Below are 12982 nucleotides of genomic sequence, written 5' to 3'. Positions count from 1 at the left end.
TAATATAAATCTTGTTGCCCAAAAGATTCTAATAGCTGAAAAGCAGTTAAGAGACAATTTCCAAAACTATTAAGAAAAGAAAGTATGCAGTCAGTGTCTTTTTGAAAAACCAGTATCTTTTTGAAAGGTATTGATTGTAGTTTGAGCAAAAAGATAGCTATTCCATTTACATAGATCTAAACCCAATTGTCTTGTAGTCTTCTTATAGGAGCACTTCAGTGGTGGGTTTCTATTTGTTTTTTACTACTGGTTTGCTTATGCATGTGCAGAAGCATCTGGGCAAGTGGGCGGAGCCTCCCACCACCACCATTACCAGTTTGCCCAATTCGGGCCAAACCGGGAGAAACCCACCTCTGGAGCAATTGCATAGAACACTTGTGAGCAATATCAAGTCCTTATGTTGTCCAGAGAGGATTAGCTCTTCAGTTCACCACAGTCATTGGCTCTGATATTAGCAGAACTGTCTTCAGATTGCCACATTTTCCCTGAAAGTATAACAGAATAACAGAATTGGAAGGGATCTTGGAAGTGTTCTAGCCCAAAGCACTGTTCAAGCAGGAGACTATGCCATTTCAGACAAATGGTTCAATCTCTTCTTTAAAATATCAAGTGCTGGGCACTCACAACTTCTAGAGGCAAGTTGCTTCACTGATTAATTGTTCTAACTTTCAGGAAAGTTTTATTTTGCTTAATTTCCATCCATTGCTTGTTGTCCTGCCTTCAGGTGCTTTGGAATATAGATTGGCCCTGTCTTCCTTGTCTAGCCCCTCAAATATTGGAACACTACTAATTCCAATGTTATCCCATATCATGCTTAGTTCTTCTTTTCATTAAACTAGACATACCAATTCTTCATATGTTTTAGCCTACCAAGTCACTAACATGCCTACATTAATATATGTTTTTCATCTATGTATAGACAATTATTAAAGAAATTGAGTTTCCTACTTCATGTGGCAGATGGTACTGACTGTTCTTTTCCCCTTAAACAGATATGAGCAATATTGAATGATTGGGAGGTACACTTTGGACAAAGATGGAAAACTCCAGTGAGCGGGCAAAGGCAGGGAGGAGAATATAATGCAAAGCAGGCAGGAGCATATAGTTAATATATTTTGGAGGTTTCTTCTATTTAGAAGTAGAAATGAAGTTTATTTGTGTGGGTTGCAGGGAGGATCAGTAAAGGAAAGTTAATGAAGCATTACATGATTGCTTTCATGTATTTCTTAAGTCAAAAATGTTGGGGAACTAGGAATGGTGGAAATTATGGCACTGCAGATTTGACTGGGGGTTCTCTGGTGGCCACTGAAAAGAGGAGCAGTTGAAGAATCAACTCAGGCCAGCTCAATTTATTTAGCCATATGCTAAACTCAAGAGTACTATATCGCTTGGCTATTCCTCCATCCATCTATAGTTAGGAAGCATCTTTTTGGCTCATGGCACCAATGGATGCATCTTCCTATTCCTGGAGTATTGTCAGACAGCTGGCTGGTAATAGATTATTCAGACCCTGTGCTTGACACTTATAACTAATAAAGTCCTGGCCAACATGCTTTTTTCCACTTTCTAAAATAAATTGTGCAGCGGGTTGTTAGAATACTTTTGGACTTCCTTGTTTCCCTTTTGCCACATTTGGTACTTCTTGGCTAAAACTCTGGAAACTCTCTGCCAGCTAATGTTAACAGTACTCAGTAATACTGGTTGTTGATCTGACATAATATCAGGCATTTTTTTGTTGGCAATCAAAGAGTCCTAGTGCTATTTGTCTTTTTCCTTGCCTCTAGCTGGACATTGTAGGAACTATTTTTTTTAACTTTAAGTATTGGTTCCTTGATTGTATACTTTTTTGCTTCCATCCCAAATGTTTGTTTTCTCCTCACATTGAGTCAATCATAAATATATAGTCAGAAGTTGACTTATTTTTAACCATAAAAGTCTTATACACATATGCATTTATTATACATAAGGCACCCTAACTCCTTTTTTTGTCTTTTATAGCACGTGAATCAAAATTGTCTTTAAGTTCCTAAAATTAAGATAGTAAGTATAAGTATAACCTTTATTGTCATTGTACTTAAATACAACTAAATTGGTTTTAACCTTACTGGTGCAAAATTAAAGCAAAAACAAAAAAAAGAAAGAAAAAAAACTAGCATGTGCACGGAGTGATTGTGGTTGTATTTAAAAGTCTCACAGCCCAAGGATAGAAACTATCTTTAAACTTCTTTGTTCGGCTGGCTATCTTTTGATGTCTTCTGCCCAGTGGTAGAAGTACAAAAAGACACTGACCAGGGCATGAATCATCTCTGAGTGTCTTCCTTATTCTGCTAAAGCAGCAAAATCTGGTGATGTCATCCAGTGCCGAATTGATCACTCTCTGTAGGGTCTTCCTGTCTGCAGCAGTTAAACCAGCATACCATACTGTAACGCAATATGTGAGGACACTTTCTATAATCTCTTGGTGCTTGACTTCATAAAGAGAAACTCATCTTCTTGCTTGAATCTGATTTATCAATGATCACAAGTGGAAGGCATGTTAACTCAAAATTATATTTTAATTCTGTATTCTGCACTGAGATTTTCAGTAATGTTTGTTCCATGAATTTTAAAATGCATCTTTACAATATCTATGTGGCATAATACTAGATTCTCTGGCAATCCTAAATGGAATAAATGGCTTAGATAATAGGACCTGGTGAATTGTTATTTTTTTTGCTGAATTTGAGAAGCATTTCATTTTTCTGCAAATGAAAAAGTTCTTGGCTTTGTAGAGAAAACTGTGGTTAAAGAGAAAGTCAATGTGGCTTAAAAAAATAAACTACAGAGGATTCATGATTGCTTGGATAGGTGCCTACCCAATGATTTCAGATGGGCTTTGTTCCCCTTTTCCAAAGAGCTGTGAGATCAAGCAATCTTTAAATTAAGGGAAAATAATAATTAATTTAAAAAGTAGAGCTTTTTATACTTACATAGTTCAATGTTAATTCAAGTGCTTGTGGTTGCTTAATAAATAATTTTCACTCTTCTAGAAACAGAATTTCTAGTGGTGGAAAAAGATATAAAAGTAGGCTCTAACATTTGGAAATCTTAACAAAGAGCTCCAAGAGGACTTATTCCAAATAATAGTCTTAAACCAGTCAATTGTGTGGTAGGATTCTGAAAGTCTTATTTTTATTTATTTTATAGTTTTGTACAGCGATTGTATTTTTTTATTTCTTCTGTCAATGTGAGAGAAAAACATCTATATGGCTGCATTTTCAGATGGAACATTGTTGCTTGAGACTGTATCACATTTATTGATCAAATGCTGGATCAGACAAAGTCTATCCTTAATAACATCACTGGAGAGAATTACTTCACTGGATATAGCAGATGTGTGCTCCAGGTTCATATTTTAGTTCCCAAACTGTGCATGTTTTTCTCATCAACTATTGCTAGAGGAAATTACTTAAAATGTTCAAATATGCAAGAAGTGGCAGGAATAGAGATAAAGACTGCTCCCCCCCACCCTTGTGTGTGTGTGTGTTTTCTTTTGTCAAAACACCTGGTGTGTCCAGATATGGGAGGGAGCATATCCCAGCAAGGATATGGCTAGCTGATGAGAGCTAAATAGCTTGAAATAGATCTAGACTAGTCTTCCTTCATTTATTTATCAGCAAAAATGCAACACAAAATGGTTTTTCTGCCTGGAAGGCTCCTGGAGTGTGGCTGAAAGGCAAAAAGGAAGCAGTATGCTCCCTCCCATATTTGGACATATCAGGTGCTTTGACAAAAGAAAAAAAAACATTTTATATATATTTATACACACAAACACACAGACAGAAAGAGAGAGAGAAACTGTCATACATGTATCATATTCCCTAAATATGTTTATACAATATGTATAAACTTATGGTATAATGAATACAGAATTATAGCCGACTGAATGCCCTGTCATAGGAAGACATATAAATGATCCTGCGAAAAAGTCAAGCTTTGAATTACAACATCAGCCTCGTACCTCAAATGGCATCTTCAGGGGCTCCATCTATCAACAAAGCATAATATCCTCCTCTCAGTGTGACTGTGTGGTTCCATGCCAAACTGTAGATCACATTATGAACAGCTGTAAGTTAAGGGCATATATCGGTCAGTGTCTGATTTTTTAAATATCTTTTACGATCTTTAAGATCTTTAAACAACTTTTTAGAGTATAAGGTTTTGAAGAGGCAATTTTTTTTAAAAAAGTAGGTAAGTAGAGGATAGAGAGGGAGAGAGAGAAATACAGTAAGTAGGGAGGGAGGGAGAGAGAATAGCTAGGTAGATAGGTAGATAAAGGGAGAGAGAGTGAGAGAGAGAGAGAGCGAGAGAGAGAAATACAGTAGGTAGAGAGAGGGTGTAGGTAGGTAGGTAGGTAGGTAGGTAGAGGAACAGAGAGAGAAATATATATAGAGATAGATAGATGATAGATAGATAGATAGATAGATAGATAGATAGATAGATAGAAATAGATAGATAGGGAGAGAGAGTAGGTAGGTTGGTAGGTAGAGGGATAGAGAGAGGGGGGGAAAGAGAGAGAAATACAGTAGATAGGTAGGGAAAGAGATAGTAGGTTGGTACCTAGGTAGATAAAGGATGGGGGAGAGGGAAATAAGTAGGTTGTAGGGAGAGAGAGAGTAGGTAGGTAGGTAGGTAGGTAGGTACGTATGTGTAATTATCCATGTGCTGGAGAAGGAAATCGCTGACAATCTGCAGCACCTAAGACTTTGTTTCTACTAGCACAGCACTTGGTCAATGTAATTCTCATCAATCAGTTAAAGAGTTTTCCAAAAGGGGGGAAAAAGTTTTTGCACTCTGCAAACCTCCCCAAAACAGCCCGTTTTTCGCAAAAATGGGCCTGTTTTTTTTTAAAAAAGGCATGAATAGCCTGGGGATGGGGGGTTGCAGAGAGCTTCTGGGGGATGCCAAAAACGAACAAAAAACGGCCCATTTTTAATGATTTTTTTTTGTCAAAAAAAATTGCATGCATAGACTTATGGAGGCTTATAGAGTTCTCATATTTTTGCTCATTTCTGCCCTCCCCAACTCCAAGGAGCTCTCTGAAAGTCTCCATAAGGGTATGCATGGCCATTTTGGTGAAAGGGCAGGGTTTCAGTAGTCAAAAAGTGCTGTATTCGGTGTATAAGACCCACCCAGATTTTCAGCCTCTTTTTTGAGGCAAAAAGGTGCGTCTTATACTCTGAAAAATATGGTGTGTGTGTGTGTGTGAATGTGTGTGTGTGTGTCTGTGTGAGTATGTATGTATGTATGTATGTATGTATGTATGTATGTATAGTTTTACTAATGTAGATAAAATGTTAATATGTATTGTATATATATATTGTACATATACCTATATATTAATATCATACAGCATATGTATGATATGCCATATGCTAAATAAATAAATAAACACTAATTAAGGAATTACCAAGGAGAAAACCACACTCGACTAATAGTAGCAGAATAAGCCACAGGGAGAAAACTCTGACTTCTCCATGGTCATGTGACCAGCATGACTAAACACAGAGGGCACACGGAGTGCTGTTACCTTTCCACCAAAGTGGTGCCTACTTGAAAAAAAATTCTACTTGAATTTTTTACGTGCTTTCTAACTGCTAGTTTGGCAGAAGCTGGGACAACCAATGGGGAGCTCACCCCGTTACACAGCACTAGGGATTCAAACTGCTGAACTGCTGACCTTCTGATCAACAAGTTCAGTGTCCTAGCTACTGAGCTACTGCATCGCTTGATTTTTTAAATTTATTTTCTATTTTTATGAATATGCATTACCTAATCCAGTTAATGGGTACACCATGAAGAAAGACCAAACTAGAGGTCATCATGGGGGAACTATCTATATTTTTGACAAGAATTGACAAGAACTTGATGCACATAATCAATTTGTCAATCTACATTTCTTTAGTAACACCTTCTGATTTTGTGATGAGTTTTGCAAGCAAGGGATGTTCTTATTTTCACTTGAGCTCCAGTAGATGGCACTCAATGAAAGCATCAGTGTTCAGGGTGTCTGCCTTGTCTTTCTCTCCATAGAAGAGCACTGCATCTTGATTAGACCAGAGATTACTCCATTTCTGCAACATTCAGGAGGTTTCATACTTTGCAATGATTTGTGATGTCTATTTGTACTAAATGCATTGATCCCAATGGTTCCATGATTGGAATCAATCAGCCTAAAACAGATCATGGTGCTACAACTTATATCAAAAATAAGCAAAGCAGCATCCCAGAGCTTGGGGGACAAAATGTTTAATTTTGGATTATGGATCATCCAGTGAAGATATGAATTATTCAATTGATATCCTTTTTGTGGTCTTGTAATCTAGTTCTCAACCTTGGCATCTTTAAGATGACTACAATTTTCAGTTTTCTAAGAACTGAAGTTCATGCAGCTTAAAGTTGCCAAGGTTAAGAAACACTGATCTATTGTATTACAGTTGAAAGAGTATTGAATCACATTCTCTCTGTGTAAATTTATTCCATATGATAGCAGATTGAATGTCTCTAGGGAGTGAAATTGCAGCCTTTTGGCAATGTGTTTTCCTCCACAAGCTTTGGTGCAGCTTCAGAAGTTCCTTCTGCAGTTGTCAGTGAAAGGCAGCCAAGTTGGAATAGAAAATTGCTTGGGAACTCTTTGGTTTGATCAATGGGGTTTTAAAAGCTAACAAAATGGAAGCATTTAGAGCTATAAACATTTAAAATAATTAATGGATTAAGTTTAGATTAAGCCAATAATACACACACACACACACACACACACACACACACACACACACACACAAATCAAATTACAAGTGCCAATAAAAACAGTTCCTGCATACACTTTCAAATGAGCTAATAATTTTATTGTAATTATTGTACCAAGAATAAAAGCTACCGTAATATCTTGAATGCAGATGTATGCTTTTTATCTGTTTCTCTTTCTGTGTCTGACCGTCTGTCTTTTTGTCACCCTCTTTTAACTTCTTAATTAAAGAGCCAAAGAAAAGTTTGCCCACTTAACCTTTATTATTCATAGAGGATTTGCACAGAGAACTGGTGGGATCTAAGTTAACAGATGAAAATTAAAAATATCAATTATGAGAATGCTTAAAATTGATATAGAAAACCTGTGACCTGTGGATCATCATTTTAGTTGCATCATGGTTTCATAGATATTTACTTATTTAAACAGGTCAACAGAACAACATGGGTGTAAAAATAAGTAGGCATTAGAGTGATTTCCAATTTCCTGCCAGTTTCTCCACTAGCTTTGTGAAAGGGATCAAGTCAATGAAGAAGCTGACAGGGAAGATCATAAATAAGTCTCCCATCTGTGCAGTCTCCACTTGTATATCCTCCACAATTTAGGCTAGTGATGGTTAACCTTTTCTGCACCGAGTGTTGAAAGCACATGCACCCATAATGCAATGCGTGTACACTTCCCTGTGTCCCTTGAGGATATACGCATGGCCACCCCTGCATGCACCCTGCCCCATGCATGGCATGCAACTCCCACATGTGCATGCATGCAACTTCCCCACATGCAACCCCTGTGCATTCACAAACATCTCCCGCATGCACCATGCACCCTGTGCTTGTGTGGCAGAGACCTGAAAGAAACCCGAAAACCAGCTGGCTGGAAGGAGGCTCTCGTGCATGCGCAGTGGAGCCAAGCTGAGGCAATGGCTCATGTGCCCGCCAAAGGGGGCTCTGTGTGCCATCTGCATGCTACAGGTTCGCCATCACGGACCTAAGCTATGTCTCTATATACCTCCACAACCTCCAACCTCAGAAACCATCCCTGACCTTTGCTACACCTCTTGTGCACTCTCCCTAACCAGTATTATGCTTCTCATGTACCCCATGTACCCTCTGAAATTTGCCATACCTCTTTAGATCTTTCTTTACTCAGCTTCCATCATGTATTACCCACTTGCCTTGGACTTGCAAGGAACTTCAGTAATCATGAAAGATGCTTTCTGTAAATCCACTTGAGATAGGTTGGTCCAAAAATTCTTGTCCTATGATGCACCATTTTGCTCAATTAAAGCCCACAAACAAACAGAAGCAAGCTTTAATAGTATATAGATATAAGATTCCATTCTATTTTAGGCAGGAGTCTATAAAAAACAAAAGCAGGAATTCTAACTGCAAATATATTGCGACACAGAAAAAAAATCTACATTCAAATGTGAAGCTGCCACTGCTTCAGAATAGCAATTTTTATTACCATATTTATATAATCCATTAACAGCTATTAACAAAGGAAAGGATGGTAGTAATATTAAACCAGTAAATGAGTAACACAAAAAATAGAAATAAAAATGAGGCAAAAGCCCAAGAGAAGTGAGTATACAATGGATTATTATTTCAGGGTTAATGTGAAAATTAGATCAATTAAAATATGAAATGCTTGGCCACAGTTCCATTTCTTTACATTAATTAACACATGTTGATTATGGAGTTTCTGCAAACATGATAAGCAGCAGTAGGAAAATAACCTATCATGCTCCAGTGCTTCAGACTGATTTCAACAAGTTCTTGATAGATAATTGGCTAGTTCAATTTTTTAAAGTCTTTTTTTGGAATTACAGAGAGGAGTAAGCAAAACTACAAACCAAAGAATCTAAGAGTTTGATAGGAAACCATGTTTTCTATAAGGAAGCATCAGTTGCTTTTGTCTTTATTGGGATTTCTCTCATCTGGGTAACCAGGTTTCTCTTTCTTGGGGTTCAGACTCTTTACTGGGAATTGAACTGACATATTTTTGCACTTTGGATTATTTTAGAAAATAAAATATATCACCAAATAAAATAGTATTTGGTGATATATATATAAAAACTATTTCATGGCATACAAGAAATCGACTGTGATGTAGTGGAAACTGGGAGAACGTGAGTTCTACTCCCACCTGCAAAGCAACTGGGTGACACTGGAGCACTTGTGCTCTCTGAGCTGTAGACTAGAGGCAGTGGCAAACCAATTCCGAAGAACCTGGCCAAGAAAAGGATTTGTCCAAACAATTGCTAGTTTTGAAGGCAGGCAGGCACGCACACACACACACACACACACACACACACTGCTATACAAAGGCTGCCTTCCCTTAAACTGTAGAGCAGAGACACACAGACATAGTATTACATAATCCCACATTGTGTAGGATTTTATATGGCTTTTACCCCCTACCAGTGGTGAGTTCCTACTGGTTCGAACCAGTTCAGTCAAACTGGTAGTGGTTTGGCAGCCTGGGTCGCTGGAACTGGCAGCGACCCAGGCCTGTCACACCCCTGAACTGGTTCTCTGGGTAGCGCCATAGGCTCCACCATCTTCTTTTTAGTTCTGTGCATGTGCAGAACAATTTAAACCACACGTACTGCATGCACACAAGCGAACCGGCAGTAGTGCCTGCTGGAACCCATCCCTGCCCTCGACCCCTCACGGATATAAATTTCTCTAGTCTGTATCTCTCTGCTATGAAAACTGGATGTGTAGATGAGAATGGTGATGCTCTAATTTGAAAACAGCCAAATAAGAAAAAGAGAGAAATGCCATATATTGAAAAGGGATTGTTTACACATTTGTTTACTGCCTATACTTTTCTGCAGATGAAATGGGTTCCCCAGGCGCTGGCAGCAAATGACAAATGACAACATGGAATTGTTGGTTGGATTTCTGATTGGCATTTGCAAATACAAGAAGTAAATATTTTGAAATGAGTAAAATGCTCATGCTAAAACAAATCAGCTGTTTGCCTTGAATCTATAGATGCTGATTTGAATTTTTCTGACGAGCTTGGCTTCTAACAGCAAAGCAGGTACATTGGGTTGGCAAATTATTTTTAGAGGGATACTGTTTCAACCAGGACATTTTGTCACTGACCTCAACTGGGCCTCAACTTGTTATACTGGTACCATAATTGGTTCCTGGTATTTCAAATTTAGTTCATCCCTGAACTACTTCAATCTCCAAAGCATTTTGTCATTGATATTAATATGATAATTGTGGGCAAAGGAATATCTACCTCACCACGGTGAACATAACCTTAGTCTGGAGAAGGATCCTTTAATGAATTCAAGCAGGAAAAAAAGCCAATTGATCTGTAGTCCAAAGATTTATATATTGGTTTTCACATAGTTTTTACCCTGCCATTGGTGACAAAACTCTGGGAAGTCTACATAAAATGCAGCCTGCAAACCATCCATTCAAACCACTTCTAGCTAATATAAATTAGTAACTGAACTAAATATAAAATTAATAGAATTAATAGAAAAACTTAAAAAGTACACTGTGTAGCTTATCCTGTATCGGTTTGAATAATGGCTGTTCATCTGAGTTAATATTTTGAAATCATTATATTTCCTGGAAATATAAACACTGTTACAATACATATTTTGCTTTATATCTGACTTCTCTTAGAAAAAATTCTACAAGAATCCTTGGTTAATCTTTTATGTCCACAAATGATTTCCACTAGTGGGTTGACCTTTATAGATCCTCTCTGGAGCCTGATGAGAACAATATTGTCTCATCATTTTGTCTTCCATCCCCATTTCTTTTTGCTGGTATGGGTGTTTAAATGTCCTGGCCTTAATTGCCAACATTTCTAAACCACATCAGTACATCAAATGAAAAGGAAGCATCACTCCATTTTCAATAGAGAATCACATCTAAATGAATGTCTGCTTCTTACAAATATTTCACATATGAACTAGCTCTAACTTGAGAAATTGTACAAGAACAAATTACACACTAATTGAAAATGTTCTGTGTTTGAGTTAATCTCTAGAGAATTTATTAAGCTCTCTAGGGATAAAGAATTCATTCATAATTTACAGCATGTCCATCACACTAAGCTAAGGTATCCTTGGAGATAGGATAAGGTATCCTTGGATTTCACAGTTAATCTTCAAATCTCCCCTTCAGCATATGACGGCTTTACATCTTTTAACAAAGTTTATTAGGATTTATATCTTCGTGTATATTTTGCCATGTCTCTCAAAAACCCAACAAATTTGAATGAAGTTAAATGACATTGAAATTATCAACATTTTTCACTGCCCAGGTTTGATGACTTTGTCTCTACCAAAACACACATTCCTACTTAACATGAGAGAAAGTCTAAAGTTTACAATTTATGTCATTTCATTTTTTCCTCCATCTGCTGCATGAATGTATTAATGTCTTACTATTACAAAGTTGAACTGAAATTCCCCTCAATGCTCTGGAGCTCACCTACAGCAAACTGAAAGAGAAAATTTTATCACAGCAGATGGTGAAGTACTTTGCTCTACTGTCAAATGACAGGTGGTCACTTGATAACTCCTGTGGGAATTGAACCATTTAAAAAGTTTGAGAAAATGAAGCATTAATGAATTCTGCAATAATTTGCAAAGGGTTTCTCTTCCTTCCCTTTTCCAGGCTTCCATGTAAGTTTTAAGAAAGATATGTCTGCTTTAAAAATCACAATAACTTTAATGAGTCACTTCTTTGAACATACACCTCTTTTTTCAGGCATTGCTTTAATTTTTAACACATTGGTGATATGTTTGTGGTATGTGACACTTCCAAGTCATTGTTGAAGAATGTGCAGTATACTGTAAGCAGAAAATCACTGTACGATAGAGACATAAGAATGAAAAATTTATCTTGTATATGTGTTTCCGAAGTCTATTTTCTGCATAGAAGTGTTTCTTCTCAGGTACTTAGTAAACTTTGAAAGAAAAAGAAGCAACTAGTCAAGGCGGCAAATTTCTTTTTCAAAAATGCATTACCTTTTTTCATTTACAACACTATACATACATGCATTCATGTTTCATTCCCACATTCAGTATAACACCCTACATGATATTTATTACAAATATATATGAAAAAATATTTTTGGGGGAGAATGGAATGGGAGAAATGACACCATTGTGATATCTCATATGTGAAGAAGATTCTAATCTAGACTTTGCTAAGAACCTTTTAACCCAGAAGTCTCCAACTTGGCAACTTTACAATTTGTGGACTTCAACTCCCAGAATTCCTCAACCAGCATGTAGATTGTAGATTGTAGAGTTTATTTGTATCCCGCCCTTTTCCCTGGGGGGACTCAGGGCGGCTCACAACCCAAAGGGGAGGGGGGGACAAACTTTTAACATATAGGACAATACATAATTAAAAACACAACATTCATACCATTCGGGCGGGTTACAGTCTTAGCCCCAGGCCTGACGGGATAGCCAGATTCTGAGGGATGTGCGGAAGGTCTGGAGGGTGGTGAGGGTACGAATCTCCATGGGGAGATCGTTCCATAGGGTCGGAGCTACCACCGAGAAGGCTCTCCTCCGTGTAGTTGCCAGTCGGCATTGACCAGCAGATGGAATTCGGAGGAGGCCTAATCGATGAGATCTAATAGGTCGCGTGGAGGTAATTGGCAGTAGGCGGTCTCTCAAGTACCCAGATCCACTACCATGTAGGGCTTTATGGGTGACAAGTAGCACCTTGAAGCGTACCCGGAGATCGACAGGTAGCCAGTGCAGCTCACGGAGGATAGGTGTTATGTGGGTGAAGCGAGGTGCACCCACAATCGCTCACGCGGTCGCATTCTGGACTAGCTGAAGTCGCCGAATACTCTTCAAGGGCAGCCCCATGTAGAGCACATTGCAGTACTCCAACCTAGAGGTCACAAGGGCACGAGTGACTGTTGTGAGAGCCTCCCGGTTCAGGTACGGGCGCAACTGGTGCACCAGGCGAACCTGGGCAAATGCCCCCCTGGTCACAGCTGACAAATGATGTTCGAAAGTCAGCTGTGGATCCAGGAGGACTCCCAAGTTGCGGACCCTGTCTGAGGGGTATAATGTTTGACCCCCCACCCATAATAGTTGGGAGCATAATAAGGAAAAGGAATGAAATGAAAACCAGCATATTTTTTCCACAAGTGAAGACATTTTGTTGTTTTCTTCTCAGCTTTTCCAGAAAG

The sequence above is a fragment of the Thamnophis elegans genome, chromosome Z (assembly GCF_009769535.1).
Source record: "Thamnophis elegans isolate rThaEle1 chromosome Z, rThaEle1.pri, whole genome shotgun sequence".
In the NCBI taxonomy this organism is placed as follows: domain Eukaryota; kingdom Metazoa; phylum Chordata; class Lepidosauria; order Squamata; family Colubridae; genus Thamnophis; species Thamnophis elegans.
Note: the sequence above shows the minus strand (reverse complement) of the source record.